This window comes from Podarcis raffonei, chromosome 8, assembly GCF_027172205.1.
Source record: "Podarcis raffonei isolate rPodRaf1 chromosome 8, rPodRaf1.pri, whole genome shotgun sequence".
NCBI lineage: Eukaryota > Metazoa > Chordata > Lepidosauria > Squamata > Lacertidae > Podarcis > Podarcis raffonei.
In genome coordinates, this window is record NC_070609.1 from 76,203,160 (window position 1) to 76,227,956 (window position 24,797).

Genomic DNA, 24,797 nt, shown 5'->3' on the forward strand with positions numbered 1-24,797 from the left:
CTAGGTCCTCACCATCATCATCATCATCGGAGTCATCAGGAAACAAACTGCTTTTCATAACTTTTCCTAGGGCTTCTGCTTTGGCCGCAGACTTGATCTTGTCTTTCATATAGACCGCTTTGCGCTTGAAGACGTTTTTGTCATTGCCCTGGTCAGAGAGAGGGAGAGGAAGAGAAATGTATCCAAGGATGGATCTACACTGACCTATTTAACATTATTTTTGGCTATTAGAACAATAGTAGATATGTCATTCTACAATGTTGGGTAAAGGTAAAGGGACCCCTGACCGTTAGGTCCAGTTGTGACCGACTCTGGGGTTGCGACGCTCATCTCGCTTTATTGGCCGAGGAGCCGGCATACAGCTTCCGGGTCATGTGGCCAGCATGACTAAGCTGCTTCTGGCGAACCAGAGCAGCACACGGAAACGCCGTTTACCTTCCCGCCGGAGCGGTACCTATTTATCTACTTGCACTTTTACGTGCTTTCGAACTGCTAGGAGAAGTACAGTGGTACCTCGGGTTAAAAACTTAATTCGGTCTGGAGGTCCGTTCTTAACCTGAAACTGTTCTTAACCTGAGGTACCACTTTAGCTAATGGGGCCTCCTGCTGCCGCTGCGCTGCCGCCGCCACACGATTTCTGTTCTCATCCTGAAGCAAAGTTCTTAACCCGAGGTAATATTTCTGGGTTAGCGGAGTCTGTAACCTGAAGCGTATGTAACCTGAGGTACCACTGTAGATAAATAGGTACCGCTCTGGTGGGAAGGTAAACAATGTTTCCGTATGCCGCTCTGGTTTTCCAGAAGCGGCTTAGTCATGCTGGCCACATGACCCGGAAGCTGTACACCGGCTCCCTAGGCCAATAAAGTGAGATGAGCGCTGCTTTATGAGAAGGACAGGATGCTAGAACAGGATGCTAGGTCATTGGTTCTTCATATGTTCTAATGTGTAGGGCCAACATCAGACACAATGCATTCCCCCCCCACTCTCCGTCCCCCTTTTTGCTTCGGAACTTTGTACAAAGTTCAACTCATGCACAATTTGGGTTGTTCCCCCCCTGGGCCTGTTAGTCACACCCATTAATTACAATGGATCTGCTCTGAGTAGGACCACCATTGGAAACAACCCAGGCTCTCATCTTCTACTCACACCCTATTTCTTTCCTTTTAGAACAAGAAACAGAACACATCTTCGCCCTATACAGCAAGGAGCCAATTCACACCCACATACCATCCCACATACAGACACCCACAAACATTTAACATTACTTACTACGCGGCCCAGTTTATCTTCACCATCCGAACCGCTCAGAGTCGAAACCAGCAGCATTGCAGCTAGCAGAATGAGACACGACTTCATGATGCGTCAGAACTGGAGTGTCCTCCACAAAAGAATAGAGGCGAGGAAGAGTTGCCTTTGGTCCCTGCTGTGCCCAGGATGGTGCTCTCTGCTTTCTTTATATAGTGCTTCTTCAGCTCTGTTGGGTGATGCTACCTCTTTCTGGACTAAGACCAAGTGGCATTAGGGAAGGCAATTAGGCATCTTGTGCTGACGTGGAGAACAGGGCGCACCTTGCCAAGGCTGTGTGGTCTTCTGTTCTCTTTCTTGACTGTTTCCTATATCCTGACTGTTTCCTATATCCATGTCAGAATTGCATAATGCACAGCTCCCCAATCATTTTCTTCTCCATCACCCATCTCACAAATATGAATGTGCACATTGGAGAAAGCCCCCCAAAGGAATGTATATTGGACCCATTGATGTATTTCTTGGTTGTTGTTAGCATACACCCTTCAACATTTTGTGAGAAAAATTCAGGGCACCCCACCACGACCACTCATCTCCGTCGCTCGCCTCCTCCCTGCTGCTGACATCTTCCTTTCCCATAGCCTAGAGCAGCCTCCAGGAAGATCGCACCAGCCCATGCTCATTTTGAGATGCAGCGCAGCTTAGAGCAGTCTTTGGGAAAATCAGGGCATCCCGGATTGGGATCAGAAGCCAGAGCAGCTTCTGTCAATTCAGGATGTCCTGATTAAATTGGGACACTTGAAGGATCTGATAGCATAGCCTGAATGCATAGACACACAGCCCCTGAAACACATCCTGCAGTCCTGTCCTTATCTACACAAAATCCACAGCCTCATCAATGGGTATGTGGCTAAGACTAAAAATCATGCCTCTGGCACGGATACACTGTCTGACATAGGATTTAAGAGGAATATTCATTTCCTGGACGTGCTGAAACAATGGAGGGAATTAGGTCTTCTTATAGATATTAAAAATTTAAGACAGCCATTGCCATTGGAAGATTTGTAGTGCTGCATCACAATCCTGGATTTGAAACAATGGAGGGAATTATGTATTATATATCTTAATTTAAGAGAACAGCTCCTTATTTACTATTCTGTCTTTGGCTTACAGTGATGCTTTGATATAACAGTGCAACATGATAACCAGGTATCTGTTAGATCAATCAATACTACCTTTATTTCTGGACTCAGACAAGGGCTTCCATTCAAAGGAACTTCTAGCATCCTTACTGGCTGCTGCCAGGCAAACAGTAGTACAACAATAGGAACTTTTGGACAATCTATCCTTGCAAACATGGTATAAGAACATTAGTAACATTGCAGTCTTAGAAAAGATTACCCACAGACTGTTATTTGCTGTGGGGTGAAGAAAGGTCATTATCCTTTAACGCTATATAGTGGGACTTTACTTTAGAGACTTCTGAATCACATAGATAAGAATCTCTATTGGAAACCACCAAGACAATTTGGCTTCCATCATCCTCTCCTGGTCTTCGGCTGAGGTCCAGCTCCTATTTCTGTTTTTTTTTTTTAAAAAAATATTTATTAAATTTTCCAATTTTTTAAACAAACAAACAAAAACAGAACACACAAAAACATTAAAAAAGGCATATAGTTCATAAAACGTACTTTTCCATAACAAATTTCTCAGACCTCCCCATACTTCTCCTCCTTGTATTCCAATTAAAATTATTTGTTCAGCAAATCCTTCATTTAAAGCATTACAGCTTATATTATTACCTTATTTTTCAAACCCTTTTTCCCCATCTATATTCATTTATAACCTTACAGCTAGAAACCACTCAGTTTCAATCCAACACCATCAACATTCCTTAATTTTACAATATTTCTGTAAATAGTCCTTAAATTTTTTCCAATCTTCTTCTGCCGACTCTTCTCCCTGGTCACGGATTCTGCTCGTCATTTCTGCCAATCCCATACAGTCAATCAGTTTCATCTGCCATTCTTCCAGAGTGGGTAGATCTTGCGTCTTCCAATACTTTGCAATGAGTATTCTTGCTGCTGTTGTAGCGTACATAAAGAAAATTCTATCCTTCTTTGGCACCACCAGCTCCTATTTCTGTACTTGTACATGCAAGTCCTACTATGTGAATGTAATCTGCTCCTGAGAAACAGTTTATAAAACAAGCTGCCCAGTGATTTCCATTATTTCGTATGGGGAAAACCTCAATGCATTCCTCACCAAGAAAAGTTAACTCCCACATGTCAGACTCCCTGTCTCTCGGACTTACTCACTCTTATCTCTGGCTATACTCCCAGAGTTTTTGATCAGCTGGAGAATCAAAGGTTCTGAACAGCTGCTCATTGATGTGCATCTTCAGATATCTGAATCAGACATTTATTCCTGTGTGCATTTATTTTTGCCTTTCATTCATGTATGATTTCCGTATATATGGTGCTGTGCTGGTCCCGGGGGGAAGGTTACCGTTGGTGTAGTCAAAGTCCGGTCCTGGGTCACTAGCCTGGAAACAGTTCACAAGGAGTGGGGCAAGGTCCGAAGCAGGAAGCCGGGCGGGGACAGGAACACTGGAGGGTCAGGTCTGGGTCCAGGCAGGAACAGGTACTCAACAACGACGTTGCTCCCGCAACCTGGGACCGGGCTGACTGGCCTTTATCTTCTCTGAGGCCAGGGGCAGTCCCGGCCCCCAGGAGACCCACCTCTCCTGGCCTTAAGGCGAGCACTCCTCCTGGGAGAAACCAGTTCCCTTCGCCTCTCTGCCCTGAGCCTCTGCAGTTCAGGAGAGGCTGAAGGGTTACTGGGCCCAGGGGGAGACTCACCTGTAGGCACTGAGTCCTCAACCACCTCTGGAGCCAGAGTGGATTCACCTGGTGCCTGCTCCTGAGGATCCGGCACAGGTGCAGGCGCTTCAGAATCAAGGCCCTGCCCCAGTTCAGCCAGCCCTGGAGGCGGGGACTCCTGTGCAGGCTGGCATTCCTCCGGTTCAGCCTCTGAATCGGATTCCCAGGCCATCACAGGTGCTAATGCTCCTGCTCTCCTGTTCTGTTATGAGAGGAGGGGAGATGTTTTATGTTGACTTGATATTATCTATTTGCTTCTATTTGGGGACACACACACACATGCTTGATTGATCCTAGAGTATCTTGTGCTACAGCTCTATTTTTCCTTGTTCAGACCACACTTAGATCACTGTGTTTAGTTCAAGAAGTTCAGGAAAAATATTGATAAGCTGGAATGTGTGCAGAGGAGGGCAATGAAGTTGATCTCTTGCATGGTGTCTAGTTCTGGGCAACACAGTTAATGAAGAATATTGATAAACTGGAATGTAGATTTCAGCTTATCTATGCTATCCTCCATGCTCCCCTTCACTTGAGTGACATAAAATGCACTGCTTAATCCGTCAATGGCTCCAACCAGTCCAGGCTCTGATTCCCAACAGGGATCAGTTAGATGCCTACAGGAAGCCCACAAGCAGGGCTTGGAGGAAACAGCTTCTTGCCACCACATGGACTCCTTGGTACCTGTCATTCACAATTTGATGGGAGGTCTCCTCCAGGTGAAACATTCAGTGAGGCTTCTTCCCAATTTCCTCCAACAAAGTTCACATGGAGATTGGGCATACCTGGCCTTTATTAAGCATATTTGATGTGCATGTTGTGTTGATGTTACATGACAAGGAGCATTCATCCTGCATTCCTTCTTAATATTTTTTGCAGAGTGTTCCCACATCTTCCTCTTTCTTTTTTTTTAAAGAATATTTATTAAAGTTTCCAATAGTAATACAATAAAAGTCAAAAAGAAAAAAAGAAAAATAACAAACATACAAGAATAAAAATAATTAAAAACACATAAAGTTTCCATTACTTATTTTTCATTAACTTATTTCCCAGACCTCCTCATACCTCCCTTTTTTGTATTCCAATTCCAATTGTTAGTTCAGCAAATCCTTATCAATAAATTTTAACCTATTTCTAAACCTTTCTGCCCCCCCATATTCTCAATTCCTTTCTCAAGCATCTTATCAACAAAATCCTTGATTTTACCATATTTTTTTAAAAACCACTTTTACTTTTACTTTATCCAAACTTAACTCTCATCCAAACCTATATAGCGGTACTTGTTCTTAAAACATTTCCCTAAGGTCGGAAATGTGGGACGCGGGTGGCGCTGTGGGTAAAAGCCTCAGCGCCTAGGGCTTGCCGATCGAAAGGTCGGCGGTTCGAATCCCCGCGGCGGGGTGTGCTCCCGTTGCTCGGTCCCAGCGCCTGCCAACCTAGCAGTTCAAAAGCACCCCCAGGTGCAAGTAGATAAATAGGGACCGCTTACTGGCGGGAAGGTAAACGGCGTTCCGTGTGCTGCGCTGGCTCGCCAGATGCAGCTTTGTCACGCTGGCCACGTGACCCGGAAGTGTCTCCGGACAGCGCTGGCCCCCGGCCTCTTGAGTGAGATGGGCGCACAACCCCAGAATCTGTCAAGACTGGACCGTACGGGCAGGGGTACCTTTACCTTTACCTAAGGTCGGGAAAAAAAATCCCTTCCATGAATTTCCAATTCTCCTAAAAGTAAGACAAAAAAGTAAAACAAAAAAGCAACTTATATTATGTACACTTTAAATTCCCATTTTTCGTTCCACCCATCCCCCTTCCCGGTTTCAGTCCCCAACAAATCTCAAAAAAAAAAGACCATCAACCATATCCGAGGCTCTTAAGTCTCTCTCATAGCTCCTCTGCCAGTCTTTTTGATAGTCTTTAATATTCAAGACCAAATCTCGGGGAGACTCCCGCCCTGCAGCATCCACGTTTCTTCCAGCCAGGCCTACGTACTTGAAAGTAAGGCCTATAGGGTATTCCACATCTTGTTTCATTCTCCTTTCAATTCCAAATGTCCCCATAGCTCCAACTTCCAGCTGAATCAAATTTATAATCCAAGGGTCATATGATCTCCAGATAAGGAGGTCTCTCCATCTTTCATTTTCCAATTCAGGCCAGGCTTCCATCTTCAGAAATTTGTTTCTCCTTGTTACCGTCATGTCAGGCCTCAAGTTGCGGCTCCCCCTTTTTTCTCTTCAAAGGCAACATTATTCTCCTTCTCCATTTTCTCTGTTCAGTTAAGTAGAATTCCTGTACCAAGTTCTTATCAAGTTCATTGCTAGTACTAACTCTTGTGCCCAAAGTTGTAACATTTGTAGTCAAAACACCTATGTGACCTTGCAGCTTTCCCAAGAGAAAGAAAGTCCTGTTCAGTTCAGACTGGATTTCCTTACCAACTGCCATTCTTAAGCATATCAAGGTCAAAAAACAATTTCTCAGCTGATTCTTAATGCAATGTCCCAAGACTCCCTCTAGGGGGATTTAAGTTTCTTTTTACTCCTTTCAGCACAAAACCAAAAGTTCCATACGTTAAATTGTAGCAGTCCTTCCTTCTTTTAAAACATAAACTTGTAACAAATATAGACAGTAGAAACAAAGTCCTCTTTTTGTATCTTAACAGCTAACTTGACAGCTGTCAAATTGTTCAATTGCTCATCAACCGGCTCTCACAGACCACTCCCGGGTCCGGGGGGGGTGTGGCACATCAATTTTTAAATTTAGTTCTTCTCCCGCAGGTTCCCCTGCTTCCAAATAAATTTTCTTGTAATCTCAATCAATAGAATTAAAATCTTTTACAAAAAATAAGGCTCTCCACGACCTTAGTTGGAGGTTCTTTGCTTTAGAATATTTACAGAAAGGGGAGGCAGACTTCCTGTTTGGACCTTCCCCAATCAGTGCCTAATTTAAAAATATTTTAAGAGTCCAATTTCCGTACTACTCACGGGTTGTTATTTTAAAGTCCCAATTGTCCCAGGAAAAAGGCAGCGCTCTCCGGCAACAGCTATGCGGCTTCGCTCCATGGAAATAGCTGATGACTCTCAGCACCGCGCCACTTCCCCCTCTTCACTTCGGAGCCCGTTAGTGGGTTCCTTAGCGGGTTGGAGGGGGCGCTAAGGGTGCCCGCTGAGTCCCATGGTCACAGGCTTCATCCGCCTGTGATTTTTGAAAGGGTCCCCGCTTCGCCGTAGCGGAGAAGACCCGTTTCCCGCAGAGCTATTCCCTCAGTTCAGAGGGAGTCCACCATTGCCAGTGGCGCCACCCAGGAAGTCCGGACCTCCCACATCTTCCTCTTTCCCACTTCTTCACGTTAAACTTTGCAGGGTATTTTGACATGTGTTTCTTTTCTAAACATTATTGTGCCAGGGCAAGGATGATGAACCTTCAGCCTCAAGGAGGCCTAACAGACCTCCCCATTTCGCCCATCAGACAATTCTGGGCAAGCTTCCCAATCACCTGACATCCTATCTGAGGTCAGGTATGAGCAAGTGCAAAGGTCCCTGGGTGAGGGCAAAAGGGCAACTATCAGCTGATCGGTGGCCCTTTGGAAGCCCCAAGTGCTGAGCTTCAATGAGAAGCAAAGGGCTTTTGGAAAGGGGCAGGGGAAACTCCCCAAGGCAGGATTGGAAGTCTCAACCACCAGCTGATAACCTCCTGACATCATCCTCACACTTCCCCACTAATCTCCCACTTCAGATCAGGGGTGCCTCATGCCGCATTTGAACTATCATAAATTGGTGGGGGAATATTAACCCCCACCTTGTACTTAAGGACAGAGTTACATGACTTAACGTCTCTTCTCATTGGAGAACCAACGAGGCGATGAGAAATGTGAAGTGCTTTGGGGAAGTAACTCCCTGTGCTCTGTAACGGCTTGTCCCTGGCGGAACGAGTGTGTGAGTTCCAAATGTCAATGAGCATCTTAATCTTGATCTTGATTAAGATTAAGATTAAGATACCGATCATTTGGCTATTTAAACCAGCCAAAGGTGGATTCCTCTGCTCTACACATCTCTTGACTTCTCTGAAAGCGAATTTCTTTCCATCCCTGGAGAAAGAGTGAAAGACCACTAGCTTGGTAAGAATCCCATTTTCTTTTGACCTGCAGCAGTTAGATTCAACCCAGTGCTGTCCTGGCTGTTCTCCAGAAATACCTGGAAAAAAGAAACTGCAGACAAAAATGCTCTGAGAGATGAGGAAATTTGGGCCAGAATCTCCTGAGTGGAGTGCTGGGTTTTACGGCACTTTTCAAATGCTCAATGTGTTTATTAGTGCCCTTTCTTCTATACTGAAAATGTTTTTATCATGTAACTTTATGTATAAATAATAGTGTTTAAAGGAGTTGTTAACAGTATATTATTTAAACATCTTTCTATTTAAATATGTTATGTATGCTTTTTTAAAGTTTGCCTTTATTGATACTCTTGAATTAATAGTTTTAGATGGTCCCTTTTGCTTTGGGAAGCGCCAAGTCAATTTCTGTCTGCATGCCTGTCTGAGAATTCACCAGAAGAGGGTGAGTACAGTGGTACCTTGGTTTATGAACTTGATCCTTTCCAGAAGTCCGTTCTTAAACCAAAGCGTTCTTAAACCAAGGCATGCTTTCCCATAGCAGTGGGGGACTCAATTTACAAATGGAACACACTCAACAGGATGTGGAACATGTTCTTAAACCACGGAAAAGTTCACACCTACTTCTGGGTTTGCAGCGTTCCCAATCCAAGTTATTCATAAACTAAACTGTTCTTAAACCAAGGTACCACTGTCTCTTCTTTAAAGAAGGGGGCCATCAACCATGCCCTAGGCCCCCCCCAATGCCTCTCAGTGCCAACAAAAACTAATAAATGAAAAAAGGAAGAGAACCTACTCATGTGGCGCTGACCCAAAACCTTGTGCATGCACTATGTAAAAGAATGAAAGTTCACTAACCCCCCATCTCTCCCCCCTGCTCTTCTCCCCCAACCTTATACTTTATACGTTAAAGTCTCAGAAAGAATATCATTGATCTCTAAAGAAAAATTTATGAAACAATGTATGTACTAACCCAAGGCAATCTTTAATAAAAACATTCAAAAGGGGGGTGGGTTCCCTAATGTTTCCTGTTTTCAGCAGCAATTAGGATTGGGATTCTCTCCAGAAACAAGGGATATCCTTTTTGCCAACCCCTTAGTGTGTTACTTCAGCAGATAAGACGTTGCTTTGACTCTTCCTGGAGCTCAGGTCTGAAGAGGGGCAATCCAGCCCAGGTATTTTAAGGTCAGTTGGTGACTGTTGCACAGCATTAGGCCTGTTCAGGGGATGCTGCCTGTTTAGGAGTATACTGAGAAACTCTCTAAGTATAAAAGAATAAAAAGGGGTGGGTGGGTTCCCTAATGTTTCCCCTCTGGCCTGAAGGCTCTTTGGGGGGGGGGCAATGACACTACTAGAGATAGACAGCCAATGGAAGTCAACTGGATTTTCGATGAAAGGTTGGCTGGCTGGACAAAACATGGGACATGGCATTCTCAGAAAGATTAATTTATCCGAATTGGGTGGATTGAGGAGTAAGTTTCTAAAGACAAATCTGACACAGCATGTTGGTCATCTTATGTGAACAAGAATGGACATTGTCTACAACTTCCAATGGGTCCAGCTGCACAGTGGAGGGCATTCCTAAGTAGCCTACATGCTGCTCAAGAACATTTGCTCATGTCAGAGATGTGCTCTAAGTCTTACTCTAAATCATCTGTCAAGTGTGCCTATGTTGAGATTCCTGCATTGCAGAGGATTGGATGATCCTCGGTGTCCCTTCTAGCTCTACATTTCTATGATTCTGATTCACTTCCTCAGATGTTTTGTGATATTATCCTTTGTAATATGACTCTAAATGTTGTTGCAGATATTGCTCTCGTGGACTCTATTGCTTTGTGCTTACTGTATGTTTTCTGGAGTTCACTAAAAATATAATTGCAAGTTCCTCCCGCTTCTCCTTTCAGTTGATTCAAAGCCAGTTCCCTCTCCATTCATCATGAAGAATCTTGTGATCTTGGTGTCTGTTCTGGCACTCATGAGCTGTGCAATGGCCGGAGGCTGCGGTCGTCAGAGGTGTACACCAAATGCGTAAGTATGAAAGGGAAAGGAAATCCTTTCAGATGCTTGGTGAGGACATCTTTGTACCTGGAGAGGCATGGCAGACTGGTGTGTAGCAGATCATAAAATCATAAACAAAGGAAGGTCAGAGTCCCACAAGGAGCAGTTCAAAGAAGGTGGAGGTTCAGGGACACAAGAATGGGCACCCAGTTGGCCTTCTGGAAATTTCTCAGCAGAGAAAGGGTACAGAGGCTCCCCTGGTTTAAAAGCTAAGGAAAGGCAGATAGTGGGGATTTGTGAAGCTCCGGGAATACTCTGTGTTCATCACATAGGTGTGCTGAAAGCAGGAAGCTATTCTCCATTCTCTATTATTATCATTATGATTAATGTTATTAGTGTGCTCCATGCTCCTAACCTTTGGATGCTACAACACCTCTGACTGTTGGCCAAGTTGGCTGGAGCTGTAGTGTGAAACACCTGGAGGGCACTTTGTGCATTCAGGAAGGCTGGTGCCATTGCACAGTCAACCACTCTGCACCCATGTAAGATTGTGGCTAAACCACCTGCAAACCAACTAAATTGATGGATGTCAATTTTCTGCTCATCAATGGTCTACGACGTCTTCACTGTAAGCCTACGTCTACCTCAAAGGACACACACTATAAATAGTGGGCTTAGATTCATGGAATCTATTTAGTCATGTCCATTGATGCAAATTCAGTCTACTCTGAGGAGGACTAATATGGGATACAGTGCATTATTGTTTTCTGAGTGCCTTGAATTCCCCTAAATAATTTTTAAGGGTAGCTGTTTCAGCTGATATCCAAACAATCATTCCAGGATTCAGAGGCATGGTTGTTGCGGTGGAGGAAGCTGTTCAGTCATTTTTAATATGTGTTGGAGATGCATACTCAGATCTTAAGCTGCATCTCTTTCTATTTCTAGTGCGGGGAAAATGGAATGTATTTGTTACGACGAAAATTGGAAACCCACAGGAAGTTATGTAAGCAAAAGAGGTTGGTATGCACCGGAAGATTCTGGGGGATGGGGAAAAGGATGATGAACCTTTTGGATACTCTCTATGCTTTGGCAGCTTTCCCTTTTCCTCCTATGGAATATTTAAAAGTCCTTCTTCACTGAGAAATGAGATCTGCACCATTTATGGTCTTGATCATGGTTCGCTAACATCTTGTCTTGAGGGCACATGGGAGAGCAGGGAAACGTTTTTCAGGCATTAAACATCAACTAAGGCCAACTGCACGCTTCAACCCTTTCTATGGGCTTCAGCAGAATTGTCCTTTCAAACGTGATTTGGGCAGTGAGAGAGAACACCTAGGATGGCAACTTCCTGGTCAAGATGGCTTTCTGTTTTGGCTGTTCTGTTCATGCCAGGTGCTCCTGTTCCTTTAATTCTAGCAGACAAGAATTCAGCAGGTAACTTTGCTAACAAAGAAGTATCCATGATGGGAAGTTACTGACTTGCTGAATGTCTATCATTTGCTCAAGTATTAAACAAGGTGAATGCTGCTCTAGGAAGATGAGAAGGCAATCAATAGAGGACTCAGAATGAGTTGGGGGGAGGGCAATAAGGATGAGCAGAGACCCGAGAAGCATGCCCTCAGAGGAAAGGCTATAGTCATATCCAACTGATTTATATTCCGATTAGAGCCATTGGAATTAATGGACCTATGTTAGGCATGCTCTTTAATTTCAATGGGCCTATTTGAACTGGCACTAACATTGGATACAACACATAGTTGGTTCAGCCTAGAGAATAGAAGAGTGAAGGGGGAGAGGAGAACACTCTTTACATCCACGGAAGGCTCTCAATTGGAAGATGGCAAAGAATCATCCTTTGCTGCCCCAGAGGAGAGGAGTGGGTCTTGTGGCTTAAGTTGCAGGAAAGTAGATTTTGGTAGAACGTTAGGAGGCAATTCCTGATGGTAAAAACAGGGGGACAATGGACCCAATCCCAACAGATTTGTGTTTGGGATTGAGAGAGCAAGAATGCCCCTACTTTTTTTAGAAAGCCACATGTTGGGGATGCTTGTAATGAAAGGGACTGGACTCAGTGACTTCCAAAGTCCCTCTCAGTTCTCTAATTGTGTGGTTCCTGCCTTCCTGAGGGCTGATCTTTCAGAGTAATGAATCACATGCCCTCTACTTTCTCCTCACAGACGCAGAGGCGGCTATGGCTGAAGAAAACTGAAAAGCAGATTGCAATCAACCCAGATGTTCAGCAGGTTCACCAAAAGATCTCAAAGGCACACCTTCACTGCTTGATACCTCCACTCCATTCACGTCTTCCATTAGCCCTGAACCCTGATTTCATGGGCAGTCACCCCAGTTGCCTCAAGGAACCTGTCAAAATTCAGCAACTGCAAATAAATTGTGGTCTTCAAGCCTGTCATTTGGTGTCTTGAATGTGAATGGTGTCTTGAATGTGAAGATGTTTATCCAGAGGTGCACCCACATACTGCACCTTCCAACATACTCTGAAAAGAGGAAAAAGCTCTGCAAAAAAAATTGCATATGCCTCATGTCATATTCAAAGTTGTGTCCCCCTTTTAGGTGCATTGTCAGGCCCCAAGATATACCCTTTTATGTACACACTGATAGTTTGATACCTGGTAGTGAAGCTTTTCTCCAGAATGGAATCTCCTAGAAGAAAAGCCTAACCTGTTGAATTTCTCCCAGACACACACATCTGTTAAAGCCACAAAGAGAGTTCAAACTAGACATGTATACATTTTTACATTAATCTAAATATACTGTGAGTTCTCACTGAGTGCCCAGTCTTTAGCTTCTGGTATAGTGATTAAAAGTGGTGGACTCGTAATCTGGTGAACTGGGTTCGCTTCCCCACTCCTCCACATGCAGCCACTGGGTGACCTTGGGCTAGTCACACTTCTATGAAGTCTCTCGGCCTCACTCACCTCACAGAGTGTTTGTTGTGGGAGAGGAAGGGAAAGGACATTGTTAGCCGCTTTGAGACTCCTTAAGGGGAGTGAAAGGCGGGATATAAAGTTCAAACTCTTCTTCTTCTTGCCTAAGCCTCACTGAACAGTTGTTACATTTTGCATTTGTTATTTGGGGTCAGGGAATCCTCTTAGACCCACCCACACTTATTGCAGAAGATCATTTCTAGGGAGCCCCTGATTGCAGACAAACGCACCCCAGGAAAGATCTGTACTTCTTGCTAGTAAAAAACAAAAGGCAGATTGTGGTTATTCAAAGGGTTACAACTTGAGGACGAGAACAATGCACTAGAGGGGTGGGGGTTCTGCTTCATAACTTCATTTCCGGTGGGAACACAGATGGGCTTCTGAAAGAAAGAACATGAAAGCTCCAAGTCTGAGTTCCCTGCTGGCTGTGGTCCCCAGACATCAGTCCCCCTGCACCTACCTCTTGGAGGCACCATGTCTTTTGCAGGCTTTAAAAGAGCCCTTCTGAGCACACACAGGGTGCATTTCTATCCATGTATTCTTGAGTAGAATCACAGAATTGTTGAGTTGGAGAGAACCCTGAGGATCATCTCGTCCAACCCACTGCAAAGCAGGAATATGCAGTTGTCTCATATACGGGGATCGAACCTGCAACCTTGGCATTACCAGCACCACACTCTAGCCAACTGAGCTAACTAGGCTTGTCTCAACTGTGCTCTGAACAAGATCAGATAGTCAGAAATACTAACAGAGAAGGGAGTTTATTAAAGGTGAAGTATTGAAGGCACAAATGGATACAATCAGGCGCGTCGCCTTGCCCCCACAACAGTGGGTGCCTGGGGCAAGGTGACGTTACTGTGGCATGCGTCCGTGCGTGAGTGATGTCGGCACGTCCCGCAGCATGCTGACATCAATTGCACACCCTGTGGACCATGTACACACCATGCAATAGAATGTTGGGGGTGTCCCCTTCATTTAAAATTTGTGGGTGTCCAGGCACCCAGGACCTTGCATAGTTGGCACCTATGCAGACAATTCAGGAAATAGAGTAATGGGCAGTGCAGGGAAGAAAGAAAAATGCTTTATTTGACAAAGGGAAAGAAAGGATTCGAAGGAGAGAAATAACGGGAGGAGCGAGTTAAAATGAGAGCAGACTGAAAGGCAAAATTGAGGAAAAGGTTCATATATCTCTTCATTTGGTTTTTTGGTCTTGGCTTTCAGCTCCTTTAGCTATTATTCTGCATCATTTCCCTTGAGGCCAAGGTGACTAATGGGAGGCAGAGAGGTTGGTGGATGAGGCCTCCAGGAGTGTTCTAGCTTTGTCCCACTCCCACAAGGGTAGCTCCCTTGCTGTCAGGGAGAAAGGGGGGCTCAGGGTTGAGGACTCCCTAGAATGGACCAATTCCTTGGTGAATGAGCAGCTAGACTTTACTGCTCAGGATACTTCTGGGCCAGGTCTTTTCAGGTCAGTTGGTGACCCTTGCAAAGCATCAGGTCAATTCAGGGGATGCTGCATATTCAGGAACATATTTCTATAGATTTGGGGGGAACCCCCTAAACCCTAGAAACTGATAAGTGGTAGGATTTTGATGAACTGGGATATGGATGAAAGTACAAACTGCAGAAGTGTGTCAGAGAAGGAATCCCTGGGCTAGCTTATGAAAACCAGCCTGGATGGCCTAGCAAAGAGCAAATCTGTTAACATGGCAAAAGGTGTTCACGGTTCATCTGAGAGGAATCCTTTCGCCTGGAGAGAGAGGTGTTGCCAACTAATGCCTCTCCAACTTCCTGCTCATCCTCGGAAATCCCTCATCACATCCTCAGCTACGTTTTCCCCTTGTCAGTACAGGGAAAGGCAGTACCTGCCTACTATGTCATAAAAAATTGTTTATCTGCTGGTGTGCTGTTGTTCATAAAAATGAAGCCCTTATGAAATAATTCTAAAGAATTTCTCGTGTGCAGGAGAATTGATGCCTCTTTCTCAGGGGAAGAAACAGGTTCTAGAAATCAGATGGTGGGTTTTGGCACACCATTAATTAAAACTCTGCCAATGGAAAATAACATTTCCTAATTTACTGAGCAAACAGAACAAAAGCCGTGTTTAATTTGAGGAGAAAGAGACATAGAGGTTGTGGTCATTCTTAAGCCAGCACTTGCACTGGGGAGGGAGACACACAAGCAAACATACAGTGGGAAAATTCCCTTTGTACTAAGCAGCCAAGCAGACCATGTGCTACCTCCATGAAGATCATACCTGGTTTGTTTCCTTTTTTATTCAACAAAATTTCAATAGCTCTTGATTGCAGTAAAACCTCTAAGGGTGTGTGTGTGTGTGTTTGTTTCCATTAGAAACCAGTTGAAAAGAATTTTTAAAAAGCATTTAAAATGTCTGGATAGGCTGGCCTAAGGAATGCAATGCCTCCACCATCACCATCTCGGTTTGCTGACTTTACTCATAACAGAGTTAACCCTTAAATTACACACTGAATGAACTCTGCTGCAAACCTCTGACATTTTCCGCAATCACACATCTCTCTGCCAGGCGAGCAGGAGGCATGATCACAATTCAAGGATAGAAATGACACATTTATGAAAAAATATACAAAGGAGCGAAGTGCCGTGCAATGCCCTCTTTATTAATTATGTGAAAACAAAACATCAATCGAAGTTTTTTAAAAGATTTTCTCCTCTTGCCACAATAGATTGCTTATACTTTAGAAATTAAATTACTTTGCTTATACTTTAGAAATTATACTTTAGATTGCTTATACTTTAGAAATTGCATTACACTTGTGTTATATGTGATTATAGCAAAGAGTGCCAAGGCCAAAAAGAAATGAAAACATCAAAGTTATTAATAGCCTTTTCCATCATTCTGGTAATCAATCAATCAATCAATCAATCAATCAATCAATCAATCAATCAATACTTTGATCATTGGTTACACAACAGAAATTAAAACAAGGAATGTTTCATTATTTGCAGTTATATTAAGGATAGTTTCCTATGTAGGATTGTACAGTAAGGAGTGTATAGATTGCTTGATGTCATACAGATTCTGTTAAGCTCCTCTTTCCACCACTATTGTAATGTGTAGGTTCATGTTATGTGGTTATGGCTATGCATGTTCTTTCCCTGAAATGGGCTCCAATTCAACCCCTTCCAGAGACTTTTGGGATGGGGGGCAGAGTGGACTTGTGCATGAAAGCAAGACTTCCTGCCCAACCCCCAACTCCCCTCCCTAAAAACCTGGAACTGAACCGAATCCATAAGCATCAAGGTCCTCAGATATGTGGGTGGGTGGGGTCCAAAGGAACTGATTTTTAGAGCAATCTGGGATTCTGCATTCTGGCTTGAGGTGCCAAGAAGGAAGATCTGCAATGAGGACTACTCTGTTGCACTGGCTCCTTGTCTTATGTGGCTTCACTGAACGATGGCACGTTTTCCTGCATACCTGTATGAAGCAGGAGACCCTATTTGTAGAAAGAAGAGAAGTTAAGGCCTCCCTGCTGCAGAAGTGGCTTTCTACCCTCCCTACATTGATTTGCTTATCAGTAACTTTCCTCCCCTGAACATCTTTTCAATTTGCTTCAGGAAGGTCAGTGTGGTAGATGGGGGGCGGGGCGGGGAATGCTCATCGTTTTCCTTGGGCTGTATCCAATGCTATGGGCAGGAATGGGCTAAAGCCTCAGGACGAATGAGGCACAGGACTCCATAACCTCAATCAACCTTCACCTCACCTGCCAGCTTCTTAATTACAACAGACCCAAGGGGTGGCACTGCCAGTCAGCTCCCTTCCTCTCATCTTTTGCCCTTACAGAACTCATCTCTGTAGAGGAAGGGTTCTGCCTGTAATTGGCTCTGGAACTACTTACCCATGGCCATGGGTCCAACAAATGATTCTGCAACGGAATCGGCCACATCAGCACCCAAGCTGCCTGCACTGTTGGCTCCAGAGACTCCCGATGCGCCCCTGTTGCTGCTGCCCCTGGCGTTACCGGAGGACGTACGGCGCTTCAAGATGTGCTGGACATTGGCCTGGTAAAATGTAAAAATAGTTTACTTGTTTTCCCGTCTAGAGATTCTTCATCCCTTCCTCCATGTCCTTTGCTTTCTGCCCCTCGAATACCTTTTGAGGGGGGTCAGAGTTAAAAATAAATAAATGCTGGGCATTTCTCTTGGTAGGGCTAAGCCCTGGTTGCCCTCTTGGACCAGCCTCCACAGAAAGCACCATTACTCAAGACATGGTGGTAGCTTCCAAGTGTCAAGACCTTCTCCCACCCACTGCTTTCAGTGTTAATTCTACTCACATCATCTAGGACACCAGCCTGGTCCTCAATGTGGCTCTCCTCGTTAGCCAAAATTCTTGTAGCACAAACCAGGATCATTACAGCTAGCAGGATAGACCATTTCATGATGGCTCAGAATCAGGGTGTCTCCCTTTGGTCAGCAGAGAGGAATAGAAGTGAGGAAGTGTTGCCTCTTGTCTTGGCTCTGCCCAAGATGGTGCTCTCTGCTTTCTTTATATAACCTTTTTTAGGCTCTGTTGGGTGATAAGATCTATCTCTGGACAAAAAAAAAATTGAAGTTTGGAAGAGCAACTAGCTTTTCATGATGGCATGGAGAACACTAAGCTCCTTGCCAGGGTTGAGTGGACTTCCTTCATTCTCCTTCCTTGACTGTTCTGCTGGTTCATTCCGCTCTGGTCTCACCCTTCCCGAATTTGACCATTCCTGATCCCACTGCTGAAATGGAGTCATGCACCATTAAGAACATAAGAAGAACTCTGCAGCAGCAGGCCAGAATCCCACCTAGTCCAACATCCTGTTCTCAAAACCAAAGAGCAGGATTTGAGCACAAGAGCCCCTCCTCTCCTGTGCTTTCCAGTAACCAGTATTGCTGCCTCCAACTGTGGTGGCAGAGCATAGCCACTTTTTCTAGTAGCCATCAATAGCCCTCTCTTCCTCCATGAATTTGTCTAAACCTCTTTTATATCAATCTACGTTGGTGGCCGTCATTGTCTCTTACTGGAGCAAGTCCCATAGTTTCACTATGTGCTGCGTGGTGAAATACTTTCTTTTATTGGTCCCAAATCTTTCAACTTGCCCGAGTTTGTGTTCCTTACTGCTCTCTACCTTTGGACCCTGGTTTGCTGTATAAACACAAGTTGAGCATCTAATATTGTATCTTTAAACAACTCCCAAGCATTTTGGAGTTATTTGACCCTCTTGAATTTGCCTTTCTGCCCTTTCCCCCAACCTCCTCATTTTAAGGAACTTTCCCCTTTTTAAATCAGATGAAATCTGGTGATGGTGGTGGTGACCTGGCTTGCCAGTACAACATGTGAAAAGGATCTAGGGGTCTTGGTAGACAACAAGCGAAACATGAGCCAAGAGTGTGACGAAACAGCAAAAAAGAAGCTAATGCTATCACACAAGATTTAGTGTTACACCTACTAATTTCTACAAGACGGCTGTCTACGTCCTCATCCATGTTGGGCTCATCTGCACCCATGCTGCCTGCACTGTTGGCTCCAGAGCCTCCCAGTGCGTCCCTGTTGCTGCTGCCCTTGGCGTTACCGGAGGACGTATGGCGCTTCAAGATGTGCTGGACATTGGCCTGGTAAAATTTAAAAATAGTTTACTTGTTTTCCCATCTAGAGATTCTTCATCCCTTCCTCCATGTCCTTTGTTTTCTGCCCCTCGAATACCTTTTGAGGGGGGTCAGAGTTAAAAATAAATAAATGCTGGGCATTTCTCTTGGTAGGGCTAAGCCCTGGTTGCCCTCTTGGACCAGCCTCCACAGAAAGCACCATTACTCAAGACATGGTGGTAGCTTCCAAGTGTCAAGACCTTCTCCCACCCACTGCTTTCAGTGTTAATTCTACTCACATCATCTAGGACGCCAGGCTGGTCCTCAATGCGGCTCTCCTCGTTAGCCAAAATTCTGGTAGCACAAACCAGGATCATTACAGCTAGCAGGATAGACCATTTCATGATGGCTCAGAATCAGGGTGTCTCCCTTTGGTCAGGAGAAAGGAATAGAGGTGTGAAAGAGTTGCCCCTTGTCTTGGCTCTGCCTGAGATAGCTTCTTCCACTTTCTTCTTATGCCTGTGTGCTCTTGGCCTTCATTGTACCTACCCTGGTTTGCTGTATAAACACAAGTTGAGCATCTAATATTGTATCTTTAAACAACTCCCAAGCATTTTGGAGTTATTTGAGCCTCTTGACTTTGGCTTTCTGTCTCCTTTTCCCCAACCTCCTCATTTTGGGGAAGTTTCCTCTTTTGATATCAGATGAAATCTGGGGGGGGGGGCAATCTGGCTTGCCAGTACAACATGTGAAAAGGATCTAGGGGTCTTGGTAGACAATAAAGCTAAACATGAGCCAAGAGTATAATGCAACAGCAAAAAGAAGCTAATCCTATCCTAGGCTGCATCAACAGAAGTATAAAGGTAAAGGTAAAGGGACCCCTGACCATTAGGTCCAGTCGTGACAGACTCTGGGGTTGCAGCGCTCATCTCACTTTATTGGCCGAGGAAGCCGGCATACAGCTTTCGGGTCATGTGGCCAGCATGACTAAGCCGCTTCTGGTGAACCAGAGCAGCACACGGAAATGCCGTTTACCTTCCCGCCAGAGCAGTACCTATTTATCTACTTGCACTTTGACATGTTTTCGAACTGCTATGTTGGCAGGATCAGGGACCAAACAATGGGAGCTCACTCCGTCGCGGGGATTTGAACCGCCGACCTTCTGATCGGCAAGTCCTAGGCTCTGTGACTTAACCCACAGGGCCACCCGCATCCCTCAACAGAAGTATAGTGTGCCATTTAAAGGAAGTAATAGTACCATTTTATTCTGCCTTGGGCAAACCACACCTGAAGTATTGTGTCTTGTTATGGCTGCCACAGTTTAAGAAGAATATTGATGAGCTGGAATGTGTGCAGAGGAGGGTGACCAAGATAATCAAGGGTCTGGAAACCAGGCCTTATGAGGAACTGTTGAGGGAGTTGGGTATGTTTAGCCTGCATAAGAGAAAGGCAGAAGATATGCTAAAAAGGTAAAGGACCTCTGACAGTTAAGTCCAGTCGCGGATGACTCTGGGGTTGCGGCACTCATCTCGCTTTACTGGCTGAGGGAGCCGACATTTGTCCACAGACCCAGTTTTTCTGGGTCATGTGGCCAGCATGACTAAGCCATTTCTGGCAAAACCAGAGCAGTGCTCAGAAACACCGTTTACCTTCCCGCTGGAGAGGTACCTATTTATCTACTTGCACTTTGATGTGCTTTTGAACTGCTAGGTTGGCAGGAGCTGGGCCCAAGCAACAGGAGCTCACCCCATCGTGGGGATTTGAACCACGACCTTCCGATCAGCAAGCCCTAGGCTCAGTGGTTTAGACCACAGCGCTAACCATGTTCCTTAGGAGATATGCTAGCCATCTTCAAATATCTAAACAGCTGTCACATGGAGGATGGTGTGAGCTTCTTCTCTTAGGCTCTGGAGGGTAGATCCAGAACCAATGGCTTCACATTACACGGAAGCAGATTCTGATTCAACATTAGGAAGTATGTTGTGATGGTAAGAGCTGTTTGACAGTGGAATGGACTCCTTCAAATGGTGATGAAGCCTCCTTCCTTGGAGGGGCTGGAAAAGCATGCAAATGCAGGGCTTTGACACTCCAACCATCATGCTGATAACCTCCTATCAGTTGATTGACAAGTGGCGTCATGAAACGCCCTGTGCTTCATGTCTGCTTCAAGGAGGATGACTCGCTAGAGGGTCCCAGCAGCAGCTGGGGGGGATTGTGTCCCCCCCAGAGTGATCAGGGAGAGATGAACATGGAGGTGAGTGGGAGGAGTGTCCAGTGCAGACAAGGGACACATGAGTCACCTGTACAAGGTGTTGCATGTAGTGCTGAGCTTCCACATGCAATGAAGGGATCTTGGAAAGGTGCTGGAAAAGAACCCCAATGCAGGGCTTTGACACTCCAACCATCAGTTGATGACCTTCTGATATTTGGTGATTGACAGGTGGGTAGACACACCACTTATTACATTTGGCCCACTGAGGAATGTGGAGAAAAATATCTGACCTTCTTTCCCCACCCATTTCATGAGGGAAACAGACCCCTGTAATCCACATTGTTTGCAGAAAACCTAAATTTCCTGGGATGTGCTGGAATCCATCCCATAAAACACTCTTCCACTCAGTCTGGAGAAGTCCTGCCTCTGAATGGAGGGATGGAATTGGATGGGGATGTGGGAGACTCTGTCCCTGCCCGTGTTTGCCAGTGTGGGAGAGCAGGTTGAAGGGGGTATAGGGGTGTTTTTAGTGGGTGAGTATTTCAGTGACTATTCAGTGAGAAGAATCTTGTTCTATGGTTGTTGATGTTTCATGTCTTCTATATACTGTAGTATTTGATTTATTTATTTGGCAGTCGTTGTAAACCGCATCAGAATCCCTCCTGATACAAAAAGTGGTATAAAAGTTCGGGGGGGGGGAGGGAGAATCAAACCCACAAATCCTCACTAATCTGGCAGTTCAGATTGCAGGGTCAGGGGGCACTTTTGCTGCATTTCAAATATAACAAGTCAGGGGGAAAATGAATTAGCAACCCCCACCCTGCAGTTAAGGATACAGTTGCATGACCAACGTCTCATGCTGTTGGAGAACCAATGAGGTGGGAAACGTTAGGTACGATGGGGAAGTAACCCCCTGTGCCCGGAACTCTTGGGAATGAAGTTGAATTGGTTGTACCTACAAATGAGGCATGGAATCTGCTGAGGTTTTCCTGTTCTAAAAAGCAATGCAATTTAACAGATGAACCATAACGCAGGTAAAATTAATGGTCAGGGTGAACTTGGCCAGATGGGGACGATCTGGAGCGTTGATTACGAAAGTCATCGCAGCCTCATTAGGCCAAGAATGGTGCATGTTCCTTGTCATGTGGTGCTTAAATGAACTGGAAAGTGTGTCTGCTTTGTAGCAAAGAGAGGACATTCGGCGGAGCTCAGAACATATTTTCTTCTTCCTTATCGTGAGACAGAGGAGCAGAGGCCATATTGAATGTGAGCATGTAGACAGTGGATGGGTAAGGACCTTCGAGTGAAGGAGGGCTCCTGCCCTTGACCCTCCCCTTTGCTCCTCTGCCTCTTTTGGGACATATGAAGAAGCCTGCTCAGTCAAAGACTCCACGTGGTTTAATATCCTTGTCTCAAGTGTAGCTATTTAAATACCAGCAAAAGCCAATGCAGCAGGGCATGGCGGCATCACTCATGGCCCCAATATTTACCCGTGAATGTCATGCAACAGTATTTATCAGACAGAGCAGCCTTTATCAGAGGGAGAAAAGAATAACCTTCCTTTCTTTCACACCCCCAGCAGAGAGAACAGTAAATGCAGAAGACTCTCAGTAGGAGGAGGAAATAGAAAGGTCCGAGATAGTTGCTGAGCAACCAGGAGGGTTGTTTGGAAGGCTCTTCTTTTGAGAGCATGGGGGTATCTCCTTCCCTCCCCTCAGACTAGGAGGTACAAAAGGGTTAAGGTGCAATGGAAGCAAGGAGTATGGAGATCGGAGAATTGGTGCACTTCCTGTTGCAGAGGAGGAGGAGATTTAGAGTGAACAACTGGTTCCTTTGAGAGAGTTTGGCACAATACCTCTCTCTCTGTAAATAAATGGCTAAAACCTGCCAGAGACTCATTACTTCTTATTGGAAGCTTTGTTGTCCGCCGGTAGACCTGACAGTTTGTTCACTCTCAAGTCTCTTCACATCCAGCGCCAGAGAAGCAAGCAAGGATGCCTGAGGGGCAAAGTACGTTGGCAGCAGCAGAGGCAGGGCCATGAGGAGGCCAGGAGCATCAAGGAGCCACATGTAGCCAGATGCAGGTACTATGTGCTCTCATTCAGTATAGCCTCTGCTCCTCTGTCTCATGGTGAGGAAGAAGAAAATGTGTTCTGAGCTCTGTTTAATGCCCTTTCTTTACTACAAAGTGGACATACTTTCCAGTTCAGTTCGTTTAGCACCACATACCAAGGAACGTGCACCATTCTTGGCCTAATGAGGCTGCAATGACTTTAGTAATAAACGCCCCAGATTGTCCCTAACGGGCCAAGCTCACCCTGACCATTAATTTTACCTGCGTTATGGTTCATCTGTTAAATTGCATTGCTGTTGGGAACAGGACCTCCTCAGCAGATACATGCCTCATTTGTAGGTACAGCCAATTCAACTTTATTACCAAGACTCTTACTTCCCCATGGTACCTAACATTTCTCACCACCTCATTGGTTCTCCAACAGCATGAGACATTGGTCATGCAACTCCATCCTTAAGTGCAGGTAGGGGGTTGTTAATTCATTTCCCCATGTCTTGTAATATTTGAAATGCAGCAAGTGTCCCCCCTGACCCTGCAATCTGAACTGCTGGATTAGTGAGGATTCCTGGGTATGATTCTTCCCCCAGTACTTTTATACCACTTTTTGTATCAGGAGGGATTCTGATGCGGTTTACAAAGCCTGCCAAATAAATAAATCAAAAACTACAGTATATAGGAGAGATGAAATATCAACAACCATAGAACAAGATTCTTCTCACTGAATAGTCACTGAAATACTCACCCACTAAAAACACCCCTATACCCCCTTCAACCTGCTCTCCACACTGGCAAACACGGGCAGGGACACAGAATCCCACATCCCCATCCAATTCCATCCCTCCATTCAGAGGTAGGACTTCTCCGGACTGAGTTGAAGAGTGTTTTATGGGATGGATTCAAGCACATTCCAGGAAAGTTAGGTTTTCTGCAATTAATGTGGATTAAAGGGGTCTGCTTCCCTCATGAAATGCAGTGGCGTAGCGTGGGGGGTGCAGGGGGGGCTGGCCGCCCCGGGCGCAACACCTGGGGGTTAGGTTTAGGGGGCGCAAATCCATGGGTTAGGGGGCGCAAATTACTTGCCTTGCCCCGGGTGCTGACAACCCACGCTACGCCACTGATGAAATGGGTGGGGGGAAAGGTCAGATACTTTTCTCCACAATCCCCGGTGGGCCAAATGTAATAAGTGGTGTGTCTGCCCACCTGTCAATCAACTTACAGTGTTACCTCGGGTTAAGAACTTAATTTGTTCTGGAGGTCCGTTCTTAACCTGAAACTGTTCTTAACCTGAGATACTACTTTGGCTAATGGGGCCTCCTGCTGTTGCCATGCCAAGACACAATTTCTGTTCTCATCCTGAAGCAAAGTTCTTAACCCGAGGTACTATTTCTGGGTTAGCGGAGTCTGTAACCTGAAGCATATGTAACCAGAAGCGTATGTAATGCAAGGTACCACTGCATATCAGAAGGTCATAAACTGATGGTTGGAGTGTCAAAGCCCTGCATTGGGGCTCTTTTCCAGTCCCTTTCCAAGATCCCATCATTCCACGTGGAGGCTCAGCACTACCTGACACACCTTGTACAGGTGACTCATGTGTCCCTTGTCTGCACTGGGCACTCCTCCCACTCACCTCCATGTTCATCTCCCTGATCACTGCACAGAGAGCACAATCCCAATCGCTTCTGGACTTACCCGCCAGAGCTGGTGAAAACAAGCTTACACCATCCTTCATGTGACCGCCATTTAGATATTTA

At 45.2% G+C, this 24,797-nt stretch overlaps 1 long non-coding RNA gene across 1 annotated transcript; it reads left to right on the forward strand.

Moving 5' to 3' along the window:
- The first annotated feature begins 10,013 nt into the window (after positions 1-10,013).
- LOC128418395 (uncharacterized) lies at positions 10,014-12,634 on the forward strand. Its single transcript, XR_008331696.1, has 3 exons — positions 10,014-10,253; positions 11,169-11,239; positions 12,401-12,634. It is a non-coding gene; the product is annotated as an uncharacterized LOC128418395 (long non-coding RNA).
- The last annotated feature ends 12,163 nt before the right edge of the window (positions 12,635-24,797 follow it).